The sequence below is a fragment of the Symphalangus syndactylus genome, chromosome 3, assembly GCF_028878055.3.
Source record: "Symphalangus syndactylus isolate Jambi chromosome 3, NHGRI_mSymSyn1-v2.1_pri, whole genome shotgun sequence".
Lineage (NCBI taxonomy): Eukaryota > Metazoa > Chordata > Mammalia > Primates > Hylobatidae > Symphalangus > Symphalangus syndactylus.
In genome coordinates, this window is record NC_072425.2 from 55,351,935 (window position 1) to 55,375,742 (window position 23,808).

General features: G+C 40.7%; 1 protein-coding gene across 3 annotated transcripts in view; it reads left to right on the forward strand.

The window, feature by feature from the left end:
* The window catches only part of SHC3 (SHC adaptor protein 3), a 302,721-nt gene that overhangs the window by 31,444 nt on the left and 247,469 nt on the right, over positions 1-23,808 (forward strand). For all 3 annotated transcript variants that reach the window (XM_055272026.2, XM_055272027.2, XM_055272029.2), the window contains exon 3: positions 20,110-20,188. The gene's annotated coding sequence lies outside the window, so the exon portion shown is untranslated. The remainder of the gene's footprint in view (positions 1-20,109; positions 20,189-23,808) is intronic.

The window sequence follows — 23,808 nt, forward strand, 5'->3', positions numbered from 1 at the left end:
ACAGATTAATACAGTAAATTGGTACCAAGAGTGGGTTGCTGCTATAAAGATACCCGAAAATATGGAAGCAACTTTGGAACTGGGTAACAGGCAGAGGGTGGAACAGTTTGGAGGACTCAGAAGAAGACAGGAAGATGTGGGAAAGTGTAGAACTTTCTAAAGACTTGTTGAATGGTTTTGACCAAAATGCTGGTAGTGATATGGACAATGAAGTTTAGGTGAGGTGGTCTCAGATGGAGATGAAGAACTTCTTGAGAACTGGAGCAAGGGAGATTCTTGCTATGCTTTAGCAAAGAATGTGGCAGCATTTTTCCTTTGCGCTGGAGATCTGTGGAAATTTGAACTTGAGAGAGATGATTTAGGGTATCTGGCAGAAGAAATTTCTAAGCAGCAAAGCATTCAAGAGGAAGCAGAGCATAAAAGTTTGGAAAGTTTGTAGCCTGACAATGTGATAGGAAAGAAAAACCCATTTTCTGGGGAGAAATTCAAGCTAGCTGCAGAAATTTGCATAAGTAACGAGAAGTCAAATGTTATATCACCAAGACAATGGGGAAAATGTCTCCAGGGCATGTCTGAGACCTTCATCACAGGCTCTGAGGCCTAGGAGGGAAAAATGCTGTCCTGAGCCAGGTCCAGGTACACACTGCTCTGTGCAGCCTCAGGACGTGGTGCTTTGCATCCCAGCTGCTTCAGCTCCAGCCATGGCTAAAAGGGGCCAAGGTACAGCTTGAGCCATTGCTTCAGAGGGTGCAAGCACCAAGCCTTGGCAGCTTCCACTTGGTGTTGAGCCTGTGGGTGCACAGAAGTCAAGAACTGAGGTTTGGGTACCTCCACCTAGATTTCAGAGGATATATGGAAATGCCTGGATGTCCAAGCAGAAGTGTGCTGTAGGGGTGGAACCCTCATGGAAAACCTGTGCTAGGGTAGTGCAAAAGGGAAATGTGGGGGTTGGAGCCCCACACAGAGTCCCCACTGCCTAGTGGAAGTGTGAGAAGAGGGTCACCATCCTCCAGACCCCAGAATGGTAGATCCACTGACAGCTTGCACCATGTACCTAGAAAAGCTGCAGGCACTCAACACCAGCCTGTGAAAGCAGCCAGGAGGGGGGGCTGCAAAGCCACAAGGGTGGAGCTTCCCAAAGCCATGGGAGCTCACCTCTTGCCTCAGCATGACCTGGATGTGAGATATGGAGTCAAAGGTGATCATTTTGTAACTTAAAGATTTAATGACTGCCCTATTGGATTTTGGACTTGCATGGGGCCTTTAGCCCTTTGTTTTTGCCAGTTTCTCTCATTTAGAATAAATGTATTTACTCAATGCCTGTACCCTGTTGTATCTAGGAAGTAACTAACTTGCTTTTGACTTTACAGGCTCATAGGCAGAAGGGACTTCTTTCATCTCAGTTGAGACTTTGGACTTGGACTTTTGGGTTAATACTGGAATGAGTTCAGACTTTGGGGGACAGTTGGAAGGGCATGATTGTGTTTTGAAATGTGAGGATATGAGATTTGAGAGGCGCCAGGGGCAGAATGATATGGTTTGGCTGTGTCCCCACCCAAATCTCATCTTTATTTGTAGTTCCCATATCCCCACTTGCCATGGGAGGGACTAGGTAGAGGCAATTGGATCATGGGGGCAGTTTCCCCCATGCTGTTCTCATGACAGTGAGTAAGGCCCAAGAGATGCAATGGTTTTATAAGCACTTGGCATTTCCCCTACTGTTACTCATTCTCTCTCCCGCTGCCCTGTTAAGAGGTGTCTTCTGCCATGGTTGTGGGTTTCCTGAGGCGTCCCCAGCAATGCAGAACTGTGAGTCAATTAAACCTCTTTCATTTATAAATTACTCAATCTTGGGGATTTCTTCATAGCAGTATGAGAACAGACTAATAAACCACTGTACTTGGGAAAATAAACCGAGAGCTCTCAGCACATGGCCTGGCTTTGTGAGATTGAGAGAAGACACACAATCCTCACACTCCCCTTATTCTCCCTTCCCCAAGAGAAAGCAAGAGGACTGGAGTTGGCAGATCCATGGAAAAGATCTGAAAGACTCCCTGAACCCCTAGCTGAGCTGACTGGTGAAGATTTTTCTTTCCCAAAGCCATTCAGTGGAAACTGGGGGAAATGCCTGCCTCTTCAAATATGAATGTAACAATACAAGACTTCAAGAAACACAAAAAGTTAAGGAAACACAACACTAAAAAAGAAACACAATAATTTTCCAGTAACCATTCCCAAAGAAATAGAGATCTACAAGTTGCTTGACAAAATTTCAAAGTAATTGTTTTTTAAAAGCTCAGCAGGCTACAAGAGAACACTACAAAATGAAGAAAACAATACATTAACAAAGCTGAAAGTTCTTTTTTTTTTGAGATAGGGTCTTCCTCTGTTGCCCAGGCTGGAGTGAGTGGCACAATCATGGCTCACTGCAGCCTCGACCTCCTAAGCTCAAGTGATCCTCCCACATCAACCTCCCTAGTAGCGGGGACAACATGTATGCACCACCATGTCTGGCTAATTTTTGTATTTTTTGTAGGGATGGGGTTTCGCCATGTTGCCCAGGCTGGTCTCAAACTTCTGGCTCAAGCGATCTGCTTGCCTTGGCCTCCACAAGTGCTGGAATTACATGCCTGAGCCACCGTGCCCAGCCTAGAAGTTCAACAAAGAGACATAAATCTTTAAAAATAACCAAATAGAAAATTTGGAGCTAAATAATGCAATGAATGAAATGAAGAATGCAATAGAGGGCTTCAACAGCAGACTCGATCAAACAGAAGAAAGAATCTGTGAACTTGAAGACAGGCTATTTGAAATTACTCAAAGAAGAAAAAAGAAAAAAAATAGTGAAGAAAGCCTACAGAATTTACTGGACACCATCAAGTGAATTAATATATACATTATGGGATTCCCACAAGTAAAAGAGAAAGAGAAAGGAGAATAAAATGTATTTAAAAAAATAATGGCTGAAAACTTCCCAAATTTTGGGAGTTAAATGGACATCCAGATTCCTGAAGCTAAAAGCTCTTCAAGTAAGATCAACCCAAAGAAGATTATACTGAGTCACATTATAATCAAATTATCAAAAGATAAAGACAAAGGGAGAATTTTGAAAACAGCAGGAGAAAAGTGACTCATCACATACAAGGGAAACTTCATGAGCCTATTAGCAGACTTCTTGGCAAAAATTTTGCAGGCTAGGAAAGAATGGGATGGTATATTCCAAGTGTTGAAAGAAAAAACTGCCAACTACGAATATTAAATCTAGAAAAGTTGTCTTTCATAAATGAAGGAGAGATAAAGACTTTCCTAAACAAAAGTTGTGGGAGTTCATCAGCATTATATCTTCCTTACAGGAAATACTAAAGGAAAATTTTTAAATTGAAATGAAAGGATGCTAATTAGTAACATGAAAACATATGAAAGTATAAACATCACTGGTAAAGGTAAGTATATAGTCAAATTCAGAATACTTTAATACTATAATGGTGGTGCATAAATCACTTTTGACTATAGCATAAAAGTTAAAAGACAAAAGTAGTAAAAAAAATTAAGCTACAATAACGTTATAGATATGCAATATGAAGAGGTATAAATTGGGATGTCAATAACATAAAATGTGAGGATGAAAGGAAGTAAAATATAGATTTTTTTTTGTATTGAAGTTAAATTGTTATCAGCTTATAACTATAAGATGTCTTATGTAAGCCTCATGGTAACCACATAGAAAACATCTCTGGTAGATACACAAAAGATAAAAGGGAAGGAATTACAGCATACCACAACAAAAAAAATTATGAAATCACAAAAGAGACATCAAGAAAGGAAGGAACAAAGATACCACAAAATAGTTAACAAAATGGTGATATTAAGTCCTTATCTATCAATACTTACTTTAAATGTAAATGAATTAAAGTTTGTAATAAAAAAAAGAGTGTTTGAAATAGAGTGATTGAGTGGATATAAAAACAAGATTCAACAATATGCTGCTTCCAAGGAACTCACTCTGGCTTTAAGGACACACATTAGCTCATACTGAAAGGATGGAGAAAGATATTTCATGCAAATAGCAACCAAAAGAGAGCAGGAGTGGCTATAGTTATAGCAGAAAATCTAAACTTTAAGTCAAAAACTGCTGCAAGACACAAAAAAATGTCATTATACAATGATAAAGGGATCAATTCGTCAGAAGGTACAACAATTGTAAATATATATGCAACCAACATCAGAGTACCTAAATATGTAAAGCAAATATTAACAGAACTGAAGGGAGAAATATACAGCAATATGGTCATAGTAGGGGACTTTATTTTCTCGTTTTCAACAATGGATAGATCATCCAAAAAGAAAACCAGGCCAGGTGCAGTAGCTCATTCCTGCAATCCCAGCACTTTGGGAGGCTGAGGTGGGCAGATGACTTGAGGCCAGGAATTCGAAACCAACCTGGCCAAAACATAGCAAAACCCCATCTCCACTAAAAATACAAAAAAAATTAGCTGGACATGGTGATGCATGCCTGTAATCCAGCTACTCAGGAGGCTGAGGTACGAGAGTCACTTGAACCCAGGAGGCAGAAGTTTCAGTGAGCTGAGATTGTACCATAGCACTCCAGCCTGGGCAACAGAGTGAGACTCTGTATTTAAAAAATTTAAAAAAAGCCAGGCGTGGTGGCTCACACCTGTAATCCCAGCACTTTGGGAGGCTGAGGCACCTGAAGACAGGAGTTTGAGACCAGCCTGGCCAACATGATGAAACCCTGTCTCTACTAAAAATACAAAAATTAGCCAGATGTGGTGGTGGGTGCCTCTAATACCAGCTACTTGGGAGACTGAGGCAGGAGAATTGCTTTAGCCGGGGTGGGTGGAGGTTGCAGTGAGGGAAGATTGCACCACTGCACTCCAGCCTGGGTGACAGAGCGAAACTCCATCAAAAAAAAAGAAGAAAGAAGGAAGGAAGAAAGGGAGGGAGGGAGGGAGGGAGAGAGGGAGGGAGGGAGGGAGGGAGGGAAATAAATCAATAAAGCAACAGTGGACTTGAATCTTGAATAACACTGTAGACCAAATGGGCCTAACAGATACATACAAAATATTCCATCCAACAGCAGCAAAATATACATTCTTCTCAAGTGCACACAGATCATTCTCTAAGATAGATAATATGTTGGGCCACAAAACAACAGATTCTTTTTGTTAACAGATTTAAGAACATTGAAACCTTATCAAGTATATCTTTTTCAATCACACTGGTATGAAACTAGAAATAAATAACAGAAAGAAAATCAGAAAATTCACAAATATGAAGAAATTAAACAACACACTCCTGAACAACCAACAGATCAAAATGGAAATCAAAAGGCAAATAAAAAATCTCTTGAGACAAATGAAAATAGTGCCACAATATACCAAAACTTATGAGATGCACCAAAAGCAGTTTTAAGAGAGAAGTTAATAATGACAAATGTCTACATTAAGAAAAAAGAAAATCTCAAATAAACAACCTAACTTTGCACCTCAAGGAACTAGAAAAATATGAATAAATTAAGCCTTAAGTTAGCAGAGGAAGGAAATAATAAAGATTAGTGTATGAATAAGTAAAATAAAAACTAGAAAGACAATAAAAAATAAAAACTGAGTTGAATTTTTGAAAAGATAAATAAAATGGACAAACCTGTAGCTAGACTATCCAAGAAAAAAAGTAGACACACGTAAATAAAATTATAAATGAAAGAGGAGATGTTATAACCAATGCCACAGAGTGTAAAAGATCATAAGAGACTACTATGAACAATTATATGCCAACAATTTGAATAGTCTAGATGATGTGGATAAATTCCTGGGAACATACAACCTACCAAGAGCCGTGAAAAAACAGAAGATCTGAACAGGCCGAAAATGAGTATGGAGATTGAATTAGTGAAAAAACTCTCCACAAAGAACAGCCCAAGAATATATGGCGTCACTGGTGATTTATACCAAACATTTAAATAATTAATGCCAATCCTCCTCAAACTTACAAAAAAATTTAAGAGGAGGAAACATTCCAAACCCCTTTTATGAGGCCAGCATTATCCTGGTTACCAAAGCCAGACAAGAGCATTACAAGAAAAGAAAATTACAGGCCAACATCCCTGATGAACATAGGTGGAAAAATCCACAGTAAAGTACTAGAAAACTGAATTCAAGAGTACATTAAAAGGATCATATACCGTGATCAAGTGAAATTTATCTCTGCATGCAATCATGGTTCAACATACTCAAATCAAGAAATATGGTACACCACATTAACAAAATGAAGGATAAAAATTATATGATCAACTCAATAGATGTAGAAAGTACATTTGACAAAATTCAACCTTTTTGTGATACAAAGTAGGAACAGAATAATGTACTTCAACAAAATAAGGACCTCATATGACAAGCTGTAGGCTAGCATCATATTCAATTGTGAAAGACTGAAAACAGCTATTTCTCTAAGATCAGAAACAAAATAAGGATGCCCACTGTCACCACTTTTATCCAACATAGTACTAGAAGTCCTAGCCAGAGCAATTAGGCAAAAAAAAAAAAAAAAGTTATCAAAATCAGAATAAAGTAAAATATTTTCTGTTTGCAGATGACATGACCTTATATGTAGAAAATCTTAAAGACACCACCAAAAACTGTTAGGACTAAAGAATACAGTAAAGTTGCAGGATACAAAATCAACATATAAAAAATCAGTTGCTTTTTATACAATAACAATGAACTATCCAAACAAGAAGTTTAAAAACAACTCCATTTACCAGAGCTTCAGAAAGAATAAAATACTTAGGAATAAATCTAACCAAAGAGATTGAAGATCTGTACTCCGAAAACCATAAAGCTTTAATAAAAGAAACTGAACAAGACACAAATAAAAGGAAAAATATTCTGTGTTCATGGATTGGAAGAATTAATATAGTTAAAATGTATATATCCAAAGTGATATACAGATTCGATGTAATCGCTATCAGTATTTTAATGGCAATTTTCACAGAAAAAGAAAAAACAATTCTAAAATTCATATGAAACCACAAAAGACCTTGAATAGCCATAGCAATCTTGAACAAAAAGAACAAAGCTGGGGACATCACATTTCCTGATTTCAAAATATATTATAGATCTACAGTAATCAAAGCAGTATGATGCTAGAGTAAAAATAGAATATAGGCCAGTGGAACAAAATAGAGAGCCACAAAATAAATCTACACATTTATGATCAACTGATTTTCAGTAAGAATGCTAAGCACATGTAATGGGAAAAAAGTAGTCTCTTCAATAAATGGTGTTGGGAAAAGTAGATATCCACGAGTGGAAGAATGAAATTGGACCCTTATCTACATCATATAAAAAAATCAACTCAAGATGCGATTAAAGACTTAAATGTAAAACCTAATAATGTCAAAGTACTAGAAGGAAACTTAGGAAAAAAGCTTGACGTTGGTCTGGGATAGGACCCCAAAAACATAGGCAACAAAAGTAAAGATAGAATGATAGACAAGAGGGATTGCTGCATTAAATGGTTCTGCACAGCAAAATAAACATACAAACAAACAAACAAAACAGAATGAAGAGACCACCTATGGAGTGGGAGAAAATATTTGCAAACCATACATCTCATAAGTGGTAGTATCCAAATATATAAGAAGTCAAACAATTCAATAGCAAAAAAAAAAAAAAATAGGATGGGTAGGGTGGCTCACACCTATAATCCTAGGGCTTTTGGAGGCTGAGGCAGGAAGATTGCTTGAGGCCAGGAGTTCAAGACCAGCCTGGACAACATGATGTGACCTCGTCTCTACAAAAAAAAAAAAAATAAAATAACCAGGTATGGTGGTGTGTGCTGATAGCCCTAGTTACTCTGCAGGCTAAGGTAGGAGAATCGCTTGAGCTCAGGAGTTTGTAACTGCAATGAGCTATGATTGCACCACTGCTCTCCAGCCTGGGCAACAGACTGAGACCTTATCCTTAAAACAATAAATTTAAAAATGGCAAAAGACCAGAATAGACATTTTTCCAAAGAAGACACACAAATGGCCAACAGGTATTTGCAAAGGTGCTCAACATCACCAGTCACCAAAGAAATGCAAAGCAAAACCACAGAGATATTGTCTCATACTTGTCAAATGGTTATGATCAAAAAGACAAAAGATACCCAGTGTTGGTGGGGATATAGAGAAAAGGAAACCCTTGTACACTATTGTTGGGAATGTAGATTAGTACAGCCATTATGGAAAACAGTATGGCAGTTCCTCAAATAATTAAAAATGGAACTACCATATGACCCAGCCATACCACTTCTGGGTATATATTCAAAGGAAATGAGATCAGTATCTCAAAGTGATATCTGAGCTATCTGTCCTATCTATGTTCATTGCAGCAGTATTCTATTGTACAATAGTATTCTATTGTATAATATTCTATTGTAAATTCAGCCTTAAAAAAGAAGGAAATCTTACCATTTGTGACAACACAGATGAACCTGGAGGACAAGATGCTAAGTGGAATAAGCCAGGCACAGAAGGACAAAGACTACATGATCTGTTACATGTGGAATTCTAAAAAGCTGAATTCACAAAAGCAAAGAGTAGAATGATGGTCGCCAGAAGCTGGAGGTGGGCATGGGGAGATACTGGTCAAAAGATACAAAGTTTTGGTTATGTGTTCTCATTGTTCAATTCCCACCTATGAGTGAGAACACATGGACACAGGAAGGGGAACATCACACACCAGGGACTGTTGGGTGGGGGGAGGGGGGAGGGATAGCGTTAGGAGATATACCTAATGCTAAATGACGAGTTAATGGGTGCAGCACACCAACATGGCACATGTATACATATGTAACAAACCTGCACGTTGTGCACATGTACCCTAAAACTTAAAGTATAATAATAATAAAATAAAATAAAATAAAAAGTTTTGGTTATGTAGGATGAATAAGCTCTAGAAATCTAATGTACAGCATTGTGACTGTAGTTAATAATATTGTATTGAGTATTTGAAATTTGCTTAGAAAGTAGATCTTACTATACATACAGCCAACAAACATATGAAAAGGTGCTTAACATCACTAATCATCAGGGAAATGCATATTAAAACCTCAGTGAGATACCACCTTACTCCTGTGAGAATGCCATAATTAAAGTCAGGCTGGGTGTGGTGGCTTATGTCTGTAATCCTAGCACTTTGGGAAGCCAAGGCTGGTGGATCACTTGAGGTCAGGAGTTCGAGACCAGCCTAGCCAACATGGCAAAACTCTGTCTCTACTAAAAATACAAAAATTAGCTGGGAATGGTGGCACACTGCTGTAATCCCAGTCACTTGGGAAGCTGAGGCAAGAGAATTGCCTGAACCCAGGTGGAAGCTGCAGTGAGCTCAGATTGCACCACTGTACTGCAGCCTGGGTAACAGAGCAAGACTGTCAAAAACAAAACAACACAACAACAACAAAAAAAACCTACAACCAACCCCCCCCACACACACACAAAACCATAATTAAAAAAAAATAAACGTTGGCATGGATGTGGTAAAAAGGGAACACTTACACTGCTGGTGGTAATGTAGATTAGTACAACCACTATGGAAAACAGTATGGAGATTCCTTAAAGAACTAAAACTAGATCTACCATTCAATTCAGCAGTCTCATTTCTGGGTATCTACCCAAAGGAAAAGAAGTCATTACATGAAAAAGAGACATGTACATGCATGGTTATAGCAGCAGAATTTGCATTTGCAAAGATATGGAACCAACCTTAGGGCCCATCAACCAACCAGTGGATAAAGAAAATGTGGTATATATACATCATATAATACGACTCAGACATAAAAAGGAATGAAATTGTGTCTTTTGCAGTGACTTGGATGGAGCTAGAGGCCACTATTCTATGGGAAGTAACTCAGGAATGGAAAACCAAATACCATATGTTCTCACTTATAAGTGGGAGCTAAGCTATTAGAATGCAAAGACATACAGAGTGATATAATGGACTTTGGGGACATGGGGGAGGGAGTTTGGGAGGGTAGGGAGGGATAAAGGGCTACATATTTGGTACAGTGTACCCTGCTTGGGTGATGGGCACACTGAAATCTCAGTATTCGCCACTAAAGAACTCATTTGTGTAACCAAAAACCACCTCTACTCCCAAAGCTATTAAACACAATAATGATAATTTTTTTAAAAAGTAGATCTTATGTGTTCTCACCACATTCAAACAATGGTAACCTATGAGGTGATGGATGTGTTAATTAGCTTGATTGTGGTAATCACTTCACAAGGTATTCGTACATCAAAACAGGACACTGTAGCTGGGCACCATGGTTCATGCCTGTAATCCCAGCATTTTGGGAGGCTAAGGCAGGCGGATCACTTGAGCTCAGGAGTTTGAGACCAGCCTGGGCAACATGGCAAAACTCTGTCTCTACAAAAAATAAAAAAATTAGCCAGACATGGTGGTGCGCACCTGTAGTCACAACTATTTGGGGAGTTGAGGCTAGAGAATCGCTTGAGCTAGGGAGGTCCAGGCTGCAGTGAGCTGTAATTGTGCCACTGAACTCTAGCCTGGGCAACCATGTCTCAAAACGAGCAAACACAAAAAGCATGACACTGTACACCTGAAATATATGCACTTCTAATCAATTATACCTCAGTAAAGCTGGAAAAAAATAGTCTTTGATAGTAAAAGTCAGTCCATTGTGGCATCTAATTAGTTTGACCCAGTAAAATAGAAGGCTAGAACAAATGAAGGTGGTGGAGTGGGTTTAACACGGAATGAATGACCCGGAGCACAGATTTCCAAGGTGGGAGGTGTGGTCCCCAGAGCAGCAGCATCGCCTGGGAAATTGTTAGGCATGCAGATTCTCAGGACCACCCAGATCTGCTGATCAGAAACTCTGGGGTGGGGCCTGGCAGCATGTGTCTTTAACAAGCCCTCCTGGTGGTTCTGAGAATCAGTCTCCTGGAATTTCTTTTCCTATGAGCTGCAACTTTTATTCTGCCCTACTCTGTGTTGGCCTAAGGCCCAGACCTTATGTTTTGAAAGGGAGCTTCTTCTATCTATTCTATCTTTTATAAATTTGTTATTATGAAATAAATTTTAGATGCAAAAGATGGTATTTAATGTACATGTAAAATCAAAAGGAGAATAAAATCAACACTTATGCTCCTAACACTCAGTTTAGGAGCTAAAATGTTACCAGTACCTTAGAACATTCTGTTGCATTTTGAAGCAACTGCTTTTTGAGGTAGAGGGCATTGGGCAGTGAGATTATTTTTATAAAATCTCTCTTTTTTTTTTTTATTACTTCAGAGTCCACAGTATTAGTTAGATTTAAACCATCTCAAGGTTGAAACATGGCTTTAATTTAATGCATAACTTCCAGTTTTGTTTTCATTTATAGTGTACTCATCCTCATTAATGTTCTATATAAGTCAGTCCTTCTTAAAAAATGGTTTGTTTCTGTAAACTTCAGAGTCCCCATTATTGGTTAGCTTCAAGGTTGAAACATTTTAGTTTTAATTATTCACAGGTTCTGATTTTTGTTGTAATTCATAATGTCCTTGTTAAAATTCTATTGTTTAGTCTTTACTTTTTCTTTTTGGTAAAAATGTCTAGTGTTCAGGCAAAGACTGATTAAACTAGCTATACAGGCATTAAAAGTTAATGCCTTTGTTTCATTTTTACCCACATATCGGTAGTTACCATGGTTACTGAGAAGGGTTCAGGTAATGCAAACTTGCAGATGTGCTAATATGTTTTCCTGGCTCAATCTCTCAGTTGCTACAAAATTATGGTAGCTAGTTTCTAGGGCAAGCATTTTTTTCTGTCCTAGGTTAATTTGGGGACCTTGTAATCTCTTATTGCACACCCTTAATTCAGCCAACTCACTTGCACAAAGGGACTATTATATATGCAGTCGGGTAGACCACGGTAACTAACCCAGAGAAGAATTTACAAGAATGACAATCCTTTTTTCCTGTCTATATATTTATTTATATTCTATCAATAATCATCTCATTTCAAAGGTGAGATAGAACTACATTATTCAAGTCCTGATCTCATTGGGGATCTCTGAAGTACTTTGGTTGCAAGCAACAGAACTAGAGAAACAAGTGCTTTGTGGAACCTGGGACAAGGATGCAGCTGGAACTAAGGACTTGAATGCTTCAGAACTTTGTCTTCTCTTGGTTGTTTCCTGTGATTTTTTTTTCAATTTACATAGCATGAAATTTACCATTTTAACCATTGTTGGTGTACAGTTTAGTGGCATTAGGTGCATTCACATTGTCCTGCAACCATTGTCACTATCCATCTCCAGTACTTTGTCATCTTCCAAAACTAAGTCTCTTCATCCATTAAACAACTCCTCATTCCTCCCTTCCCCCAGCTCATGGTAACCACCATTTTACTTTCTGTCGGTGTGAATTTGACTACCCAAGGTATCTCATATATGTGGATTCGTTTGTCATTTTTTGCTGGCTCATTTCACTTGGCATAATGTCTTCAAGATTCATTCATGTGGTAGTGTGTGTCATAATTTCCCTATTTTATTGGTTTAGTTTAATTTTTTGTTTTTTAGAGACAGGGTCTCAGTCTGTCGCCCAGGCTAGAGTGCAGTGGGACGATCACGGCTCACTGCAGCCTCGACCTCCCAAGCTCAAGTAATCTTCCCGCTTGGCCTCCCAAGTAGCTGGGACCACAAGTGTGCATCACAAGCCCCAGCTACTTTTTATTTTGTATAGAGACAGTGTCTCCCTATGTTACCCAGGCTGGTCTCAAAGTCCTGCTTTGCCCATGGTTTAATTGTGTTGTTTGTTCTTTTTGTTGTTGTTGTTGAGTTGTAGGAGTTCTTTATGTAGTCTGGATATTAATCCATTACCAGATATATGATTTTGAAATACTTTTTCCCATTCTGCATGTCGTAGTTGGCTTTTCACTCTTGTTGATCCTGTCCTTTGATGCATACAAGTTTTTAATTTTTATGAAGTTCCATTTTTTTCTTTTGTTGTCTGTGCTTATGGTGTCCTATCCAAGAAAGCCTTTCCAAATCCAATGTCATAAAGCTTCCCTCCTATGTCTTCTTCAAAGAGTTTCTTAGTTTTAACTCTTACATGTAGGTTTCCAATAGATTTTGAGTGAGTAGAAGGTAGGGGAAAGGTCCAACTTCATTCTTTTGCACGTGGATATCCAGTATTTCCAACCCCATTTGTTGAAAAGACTATTCTTTTCCTGTAATTCTTGCCTTTCATGAAGATAAGCTTCCTCTGAATCTCAGGTTCACATGATATACAAGAGAGCTCCTAAAGGTATATATTATCCATTTAGTCTATTGGATAGAGACTACCATTCTTTCTTATTCCAGTTCCAAATGTTGCTATCCTAATACATCACTTATTGACTTAGTATCCAGAGGGTTGAGGCCACTTGACTGCTGAAGACTCCTTGCTAAAATCATTGATTCAGCAAATATTTATGAAGCACTTCCAGGTAATTGCAGTGTTTTAAGTATAGAGATACAGCAGTAAACAAAGCAATGTCCTTGCCCCCAGGGAGCTTTCGTTCTATGGGAATAGAGAAGAAAAAGAAAGGGTAGCTTCAGAGAGAGGGTTGGAAAGGCAATCCAAGAGATGTCCACTACAATAAGTAAATGACTATTTGATATAGCAAATATTAATAATATGAATATATAAATATAAATAATAAAAATAATTAATAATATATTGTTTAATAAAATATGCCTCTTCTATATATGCCAAGAAACTGTCATATTATAATTTTGAATTTCTTCTATTTTTTATTTTTAAAAATAGAGATGGGGGTCTCCTTATGTTTTCCAGGCTGGCCTCATATTCTTAGACTCAATTGATCCTCCCACTTCAGCCTCCCAAGTCACCGGGACTACAGACGTGCACCACACTGTGCCTGGCTTGTGAATTTCTTTTAAAAAGAGCATTTATTTGACAAATAAATTAATCCAGATTATTTTTAATTATAAGTTACATAAACACCATTTCCAAATGAGAAGAACAACTTTTATAAGGCAGGATAAAAGAAATTTTAAGAAAGGTAAGGCAAAATAAATGGGTGCTACAAAACAGTCAACTTTGAGAAAAATTAATTTTAGCTGGACTAAAGTCATGACGCTGAATGCGTTTCAGTCGTCTTCGCGTGATTAGTGGGGCTGCAGAGGGCAGGAAAGAGTAGGAGTGCATGCCTGCCTGAGAATACTTGAGCAGAAAGGGGTCTGGAGACTTGAAAACAGGTCATGTGTTGGGGTGCTTGTGTGTAGTGTGTACACATTCTTCTGAGATGTTCTTCAAGGAGCTTCAGGATAGCTTAATAGGTAATCCCAGAGAGCTCTGCTTTTTTTTGCAGAAGTGGTGGTGCTCTCACGAGCATGAAGTATTTTGTAGGAATGGTAACATATTAGATGATGTAGTATCATAGATCCAGCATGAGGGCTGAAATGATGAGCTCCATATTAAGACCTGTGTGGAAATTTGCTTCCACCACTGTATATAACATTAGGAAAGGTATTTAATTTTTTTGGAGTCTTAGTTTTCTCATCTGTGAAATGAACGTTAGAATCAGTCTCTTAAATTTCCAGGGAGGTGTTTTTTGCCTTTAACAATGCAATTTATTTTGCTCCAAAATATAGAATTGGGCAGAGCTTGGCCATCTCTATTTCATGCAATGTCACCTGGGAGGAATGACTGGCATGCATGCATTTGGAGGGCTCTGTGGTGCTGGCTGTTGGCTGGTAGCTTGTCTGGGGCTTTGGTTCCTCTCCATGTGGGCCTCCACGTTCCTGCTTGGGCTTCTATATGTCATGATGGCTAGCTTCTAAGAGCAAGTGGCCCAAGCAAAGGGAATTTTGTCTTTTTCTCTCTGATTCCTCTCATTCTAGGTCATCCTTTCTCTGTTGTCCTCTAATCCTCAGCACACAATCAATACAATTGTTTGAGCTCCTAGTCATGTTTTTGGCTTTCAGGAACACATACATCCCCTTTCTGAGGCCTAAACTGGCATTATCATGTTCTTAGCTTTCTGCTCTGGTCGATGTCTTTCCTGATTCCCTCAACCCAATTCTTGCTATTTATCTTTGCCTTGTCCCTAGTGTCAGCCCTCACACATCAGGTGTTTGATTCCCTCACTCATGATTCACCCATGGAACTGATTCAATGTGCTCTTCCTTCCAGCTGGCACAGTTTCTGTTAGATCTCTGCTTCAATCTTACATCTCTTGTATAGGTATAGGGCTTCATAACAACAACAAAAACCAGTGGGGCGCTTAGAGGTAACAGTAGCAGAAGAAGCAAGGGTTTGGAATCCCAGTTCTGGGGTTTACTCATCAATGTGTTGGACAAGCCATTTACCCTGTCTGAATCTCCTTTTCCTTATTTTAAAATGGAGATGATACCAATAACATATTTGCTGTGCAATTGTGAAGAAAAAGTGAGATAATTTATGCAAGGAGCATAGTGACAGGTCAGTGCGTGTGAGTTTCCTCCTCCTTGCTCTTTCCTTCTGGCACTTGGAAGACCCAAGCACAACCTGCTGGGTCTTAGTGCTCAGCTTAATGCTGAGGGTTAGACCCTTCAATACTCAGCATTAAGCTGCTGGGTTGGGACAAAGGTGGTGGGGTTGGAAAGGCTTAGTCAGGGCTAAGAGCAGGGATGCAGAAGCGCCGCCCTAGCAGAGCAGATAGGGTGTGGCTTTGGGTCTGATGATCATGTAGGCTTCCAGCCAAGGTAGATGCTGAAGATCCAGGAGTGGATGAGGCCATGATGGCTCTGAGGCTGGGCTCCTGAAAAGCAGGACGTGGGGCTGAGCCCCTGGATAGTGGCTGATGAGGAACCAGGTTTTTTCTTGCATAGCCAGGACCCCTGGAGGCCCAGGCCTCATGATTCTCCATGTTGCTTACTAGGATAGGAGTGCATGGTTGGTTCTTCCTTTAGATTATCCGGGACAGAAAATGTGTTAGTACAGGTTGTAAGAGAGATTCTGAGTGCGTAGGAAGTTTTAAGTCTTCCAGTCTGATGACCTTGATGGAAGGGCTGAGGGAGGAAATGGTTTGTAAGATCAAGAGAAATGAAGACAGGGATGGTCCTCAGGGTCAGTTACATCCTTATTTTAAAACCTTAAAATAATTTTTAATACATCTCATGATACGACACAGAAAATAAAGGTAAGCAAAAATATAAAATAAATAATACCTGTATTTAAATGTTGCTTTATACCTTCATATCCTCCATCTGCACACACACTGCATACACATTCCACACACTACACAAACACTGCGCACATACAATGCAGCACATACACACACACCACAAGACACACACACACACCATACATGCCACACACCACACACATATCGTGCAGCACACACACAACACAACACACAGCACACACACACCACATACACACACCACACACATCACAACAGCCTGCATCACACCACACACACACTGCATACACACACCACATACCCCCCACACCACATACACAACACACCACACACTGCACACATACACCACACCACACAAACACACACCACACATGTGCACACACACAAACACTTTAAATCAAAATGAGATTGTATCAAGCCCACAATTTTGTAAGTTCTGTATTTTCAATTTATACTGACACTGCACCAAAACTACTTACTGAAAAGTAACAGCTTTATTTATTTACGTATTTATTTTGAGACTAATCAACTTTCTAAGGATTTGCCTATTGTGGACATTTCACACAAATGTAATAATATAAACTATGTGGGGGTCTTTTGTATCTGACTTGTTTCACTTAGCATAATGTTTTCAAGTTTCATCCATCAGTACTTTTCTTTTTATGGCTGAGCACTATTCCATTGTGGGGATATACTATATTTTATGTATTCATCAATTGATGAATAGATTTGGTTTGATTCTCCTTTTTGGCTATTACAAATGATTCTATTGCAAACATTGTGGATAAGTTTCTGTGATGAACCTGTGTTTTCAGTTTTTTTGGATATATAACAAGGAGTGGAATTGCCAGGTCATATGGTGACTCCATGTTTAAGTTTTGAGGAATTTTCACGCAGTTTCCCAAAGAAGCAGCACCATTTTACATTTTTACCAGCAATACATGAGGATTCCAGCTCCTCCATATCTTGGTCACCACTTCTTATTATTTGACTTTTTGGTTATAGCTATCCTAGTGGGTATGAAATAGTATCTCATTTTTGTTTTGATTTGCGTTTTACTGATTATTACATCTTCTTTGGAGAAATGTCTATTCTAATCCCTTTCCCATCAAATTATTTGTCTTTTTTTTTTTTTTTTTTTTTTTTTTTGAGACAATGTCTCTGTCACCCAGGCTGGAGCAGAGTGGCGGGATCATAGCTGACTACAGCCTTGAGCTGCTGGGCTCAAGTGATCCTCCCGCCTCAGCCTCCCAAATAGCTGGGACTACAGGTGCATGCCACCAGCTAATTTTTTAAAATTATATTTTGGCTGGGTGTGGTGGCTCATGCCTATAATCTCAGCACTTTGGGAGGTCAAGGTGAGAGAATCGCATGAGCCCAGGAGTTCGAGACCAGCCCTGGCAATGTAGTGAGTCTCTGTCTCTACAAAAAATAGAAAAAAATAGCCAGGCATGATGGTGTGTGCCTGTAGTCACAGCTATTCAGAAGGCTGAGGTGGGAGGATCAGCTGAGCCTGGGAGGTTGCGGCTGCAGTGAGCCATGGTCAAGCCACTCACTCCAGCTTGGGTGACAGAGCAAGACTCTGTCTCAAAATAAAAATAAAGATAAAAAATATATATATATATATAAATAAAATAATTTTGTTAGAGACAAAGTCTCACCATGTTACCCAGGCTGGTCTCAAGCTCCTGGCTGCAAGCAATCCTCCCATCTTGGCCTCACAAAGCACTGGGATTACAGATGTGAACCACTGCACCTGGCTAAGACTTCTTTATATATTCTGGATCCTAGATCTTTACTGGTTATATGATTTGGAAATATTTTCTTCCATTCTATGAGTTTTTTTTTACTTTCTTGATAGTGTTCTTTGAAGCACAAATGTTTTTAATTTTGTTGACAGCCAATTTGTCTTCCCCACCCCCACCCCCCCCCCCCCCACCCCCCGCCCCGGTTCCTCGTACTTTGGAGATCATATCTAAGACACTGTTGTTACCCAATCGAATGTCACAAAGATTTATGCCTATTTTTTCTTCCTCAAGTTTTATAGTCTTAGGTCCTGCCTTCAGCACTTTACTTCATTTTGAGTTAATTTTTTGTATATGGTGTGAGGAGTCTAACTTCATTCTTTTACATGTGGATATCCAGTTGTCTCAGCACCATTTTTTGAAAAGACTGCTCTTTCTGTCATTGAATTGTCTTGGTACCCCTGGGTGAAAATCAATTGACCAAAACCACTTGAGTTTGTTTCTGGATTCTCAATACTATTTCATTATCTCATTGATCTATATGTCTTATTATCTTATTCTATTCTTATTCTATTATCATACAACCTTAATTACTGTAACTTTGTGGTAAGTTTTGAAATCAGGAGTCAGTCCTCCAACTTGTTCTTCTTTTTCAAGATTGTTTTGGCATTCTGAGTCCTTTGCATTTCCATATGAATTTTAGAATCAGCTTATCAATTTCTGGAATAAACTCTTTTTTTGCAGTTGGAATTTAAGTAGGGATTATGTTGAATCTGAAGACCTATTTGTAAGTTTTGCCATCTTCACAATATTAAGTATTTCAATCCATGAACACAGGGTGTCTTCCTACATTTAGGTCTTTAATTTGTGTCCATGGTGCTTTGTAGCTTTCAGTGTATAAGTCTTGCACTTCTTTGGTTAAATGCATTCTTAAGTATTTTATTCTTTTGATATTATTGTAAATGGAATGGTTTTCTTGATTTGATTTTTGTGTCTTCATTGCTTGACTTTTCCAGCTTCTAGGGCCACCTGCATTCCTTGGTTTATGGCCCCTTCCTCCATCCTCAAAGCCAGCAACAGCAGATCTTTTATCTCACATCCCCTGCTCCTTCTTCCATCCTCGTATTCCTCTCTCTCAGCCAGAAACCTTCTCTTCTGTTAGGACTCATGAGGCTGGATTAAACTTACCTGGATAGTCCAGGAAACTCTCCGTGTCTCAGAGTCTGCACCCTTCATCACATTTGCCATGTAAGGTAACATATTTACAGCTTCTGGGGATTAAGTGTGGAGAGCTTGCCTTTTTTTTTTTGAGACGGAGTCATGCTCTGTTACCCAGGCTGGAGTGCAGTGGCGCGATCTTGGTTCACTGCAAGCTCCGCCTCCTGGGTTCAAGCCATTCTCCTGCCTCAGCCTCCCGAGTAGCTGGGACTATAGGCACCCGCCACCACACCCGGCCAATTTTTTGTATTTTTGGTAGAGACGGGGTTTCACCGTGTTAGCCAGGATGGTCTCAATCTCCTGACCTCGTGATCTGCCAGCCCCCACCTCCCAAAGTGCTGGGATTACAGGCATGAGCCACTGCGCCCGGCCGGACAGCTTATCTTTAGGGGGATGTTATTCAGCTGACTCTGGAGAGTAAATGGGTGGGAGAGGTGCAGGGGAAGCACTCAGAATCCCCGGATGTTCTGGAATCCAGTCCAGCCTAGTACAAGGAGGGAACTCAGTCCAAGACACTAAATTCACTCGTTCCCTTTACTTAATTGTAAGAGGATAGTACAATTAAGCATGGGTGGGAGAGTTAAAAGGGCTCCGCATGGTTGGGAGAATTAAAAGGACTAAGAAGGTATCTGGCAGGCATGGGTCAGCCAATACACTCTGTGAAGGCTTCTGGTACCTGCAGGATTAACACGTGGGAGAGCTCTGAAAACTGCAAACACCAGGCAAACCCAAGTTATTAGAGTGGACTTGGACTAGCTTAATTTGTAGACAAGAATCCTGATTTAGGATTTACAAAAGAATATTTGTTTTAAAAGCAATTTGATTTCACTTTTCAAATGCAGTAAGTTAAAAAAGATGAAGAATAATGTTACTTTAGAAAACTAATTGAAACTATGTTAAAGTAATGGATTTCAGTTTTTAAAGCCAGTCTGTTACCTCTGCAGGTGGCATTGTTTCTGGAGGCAGAAGCCACGTGGAGGCTTGGAGCTGCGCCACATTCTTAATTGGACACCTTGTTGAATGGTAATTGAAAAATGTCTTCACGCCCTGCTGGGTGCCTCCCGAGGCTCCTCCACAGGGGATAGCGATAGCTTTGATGGTGGAGGCACTTGCCAGCAAAATTTCGGCCATGCATGGGCCACGTGGCCAGGCAGTTGCCTCTTCTCTGTGGAGCCAGCTGCTCTTGTCTTTGTTGCTCAGTACAAGATGAGGATGGAACAGAAAAGAGGTGTTCAGCACCTGGTGCATGGCTGCCGTGGTGTCCTTTCCTCCTTTCCCCGTTCTTCTCCAGATGGCCCGTTATGGCAATTTGGTGCCACTGACCAGGTCTAGAAATTACATATTTTTTCTTTTGAGATTTAAAAAGGAACACTTATGCACACACACTTGCAGACACACACGTATGCACATACACCTCCATACACACATACACATGTACACATATGCACCTGCACAAGCATACTCACACGTGTGTACATGCACCCGATCACTCACCCATATGCTCACACATGCACACTCATATACACATATGCACACGCACATGCTCACACTGTGGCAATACCAGGTCTCAGCCCCAGAGATTCTGATCTAATTAGTTTGAGTGGGTCCTGAGCATTATTATTTTTAAAAACTGGGACGGGCACAGTGGCTCACACCTGTAATCCCAGCACTTTGGGAGGCTGAGGCGGGCAAATCACGAGGTCAGGAGTTCGAGACCAGCCTGGGCAACACAGTGAAACCCTGTCTGTACTAAAAATACAAAAATTAGCCAGGAGTGGTGGCATGTGCCTGTGGTCCCAGCTACTCGGGAGGCTGAGGCAGGAGAATTGCTTGAACCCGGGAGACGGATGTTGCAGGGAGCCGAGATTGAGCCACTGCACTCCAGCTTGGGCGACAGAGAGAGACTTCATCTCACAAACAAAACAAAACAAAAAACTGAACACTCACACACACACAATCCTCAAAACCGTGGACACAAAGTTGTGGTAGTTACTCCATTATACACAGAACGACAACAACATTTCACATTGCTCACAGATGCTTTTCAGAATCGATTGACAGGGAAGGCTTCTACCAGCTCCAGAACCCACAACTTTTGTTTGTTTTCAGTGGTGGCGGCCTCCCAGGAGCCCACCTGACTGTATGTGCACCGCCATTTTTGGTGAATGGAGTTCATAATGACAAAACTTACTACAGCTTGGAATACAGCTGGCTTTGCCCGCATGGTACCTCTCTGTCACCATGGCTGCCCTGTGGTGGGCTCACCTGGGGGAACTGGGGGTGGGAGGCAGGTGAGGGGTCAAGCTGCCTTAGGCAGGCAGGGACTCTGTTGGTGGCCACTGCTTCTGCCAGGGTGGCTTCTCTGCAGGACCCTCCCCTCTCACTGTAGGGCTCAAGGTGTGACCAGCCCCAGGGTTTTGCACCAGCCCTTGTGGTTTCCAGGTCATATTTTTTGCATGATCTCCTTATTAAACTCTCCTTCACTTACCCTAGTGGAAGAGGACTTTTCCACTTTCTGCTAAGACACTGACCCGGGCGAGGGACTGAAGTGAAGAGTGTGGTCGGCTTTGTCTCTGAGGCACACTGTGGGCTGCGTGTCCCAGAGGAATCTGCAAGCAGGCTGAGAGGGACAGGTGCAGCACTGCTTGGGGCGCTGGGCTGTGGCTGGGAGTTGGCAGCCAGCGTGATGATCTTGGGGAGGATGGAAAATTAAAATAGATGGGGGCATGTTTTGAAATACACGAGGGCACTAAAAACATGGTGCAGCCAGGGAAGAAAGCCCAGAACCACTTTCCTGCACTCACACCACACACTCACACACGCCACACTCACCCCACACACTCACACGCCACACTCACACTCACATGCCACACTCACCCCACACACCACATACACAGCACACACACACACCACACTCACTACATACACACATCACACACAGCACACACACCACACACGCCACACTCAACCACATACACCATACACAGCACACACACCACACACTCACACACATGCCACACTCACCACATACACCACACACACGTCACACCCATCACACTCACCACATACACCACACATACACACATCACACTCACACATCACACACACGCCACACTCACCACATACACACATCACACACAGCACACACGCCACACTCACCACATACACACAACACACACCACACACACACGCCACACTCACCACATACACACATCACACACAGTGCACACTCACACCACACTCACCACATACACACATCACACACACCACACTCGAACATGCCACACATATCGTACACTGACACACACCACATAAATACACAGTACACACATCATATGCGCTACACGTACCACACACATCACACACAGCACACATATCACACACTCATGCTCACATACACCACATAAACACACCACACATACCACACTCACCACATACATCATGTACACCACACACACCACACATACCTTACACTTACACACAGCACATAAGCACAAAGCACACACGCCACACACACCACACTCACACATGCTACACACCACACACACATAAACACACGTACCACACACACACACTACACACACCAGGAACACCTCACACACCATATACCACATAAACACACAGCACACACTACACACACCACATACATTCATACCACACACCACATAAACACATACACACTACACTCATGCACAATACACATATCACACACTCAAAATCACACACACCACATAAACAACACATACTCACACACACTTTACTTACACATGCCATACACCACACACAATCATACCACATCACACATCATATAAACACACACATCATATAAACACACACTCATACATCTCATACACACCACATACACCACACACTGACACATACCATACACACACCACATAAACAAACATACCACACACTCATAAACACACCCTGCACCACACACACCACTCACACATGCCACATACACTCACACATTTACACACACCACACATACATACATACTGTACACACACATCGCACACACAAACATGCCTGTCACTACACACACCCCTCACAGACACCATGCACTCACACTCACATAGACCACACAACCGACATAAACACACACATTCTCACACACACCAGACATACACACACACACACACACCCCACACTACAATGGCGCAAGCACATCTAAGCCTAAGACACAGCAACTTGGAAGGCACCCGGTGGAAAAGGGAGTAGGAGAGGGATGGAGAGTTCTGAAGGGGGCAGTGACATGAAACTGGAGACACTCCTTGCACACGCTGATGCTAATTACATTCCACAGACTGAGGAGTGCAATTCACTCAGCTCGCTCTACTGGAGGCTCAAAGCATGCGTTTTATAAAGGTATGGTAGCCACTGTTTGGGGGCAGCTCATCAATTACAAAAATACGTGTTTGGTTTTCTTAAGAAATACTGCTTCCGATATTTTTATTGCCTTTGTGTTTTGCAGAAGGCTTGGCTTTGGCCAAAGAACCTGGAATTAATTCCTCCACTCTGTGTTATGGCAAAACATGTGTTACCATGGTTTCTTAAAACAAAATTTCAATTAGCAGATGGAGCTACTGAGAGGAAAGTCTTATTAGGGTAGAAATTTGGAGCAGAATTGAGGCAAAAAT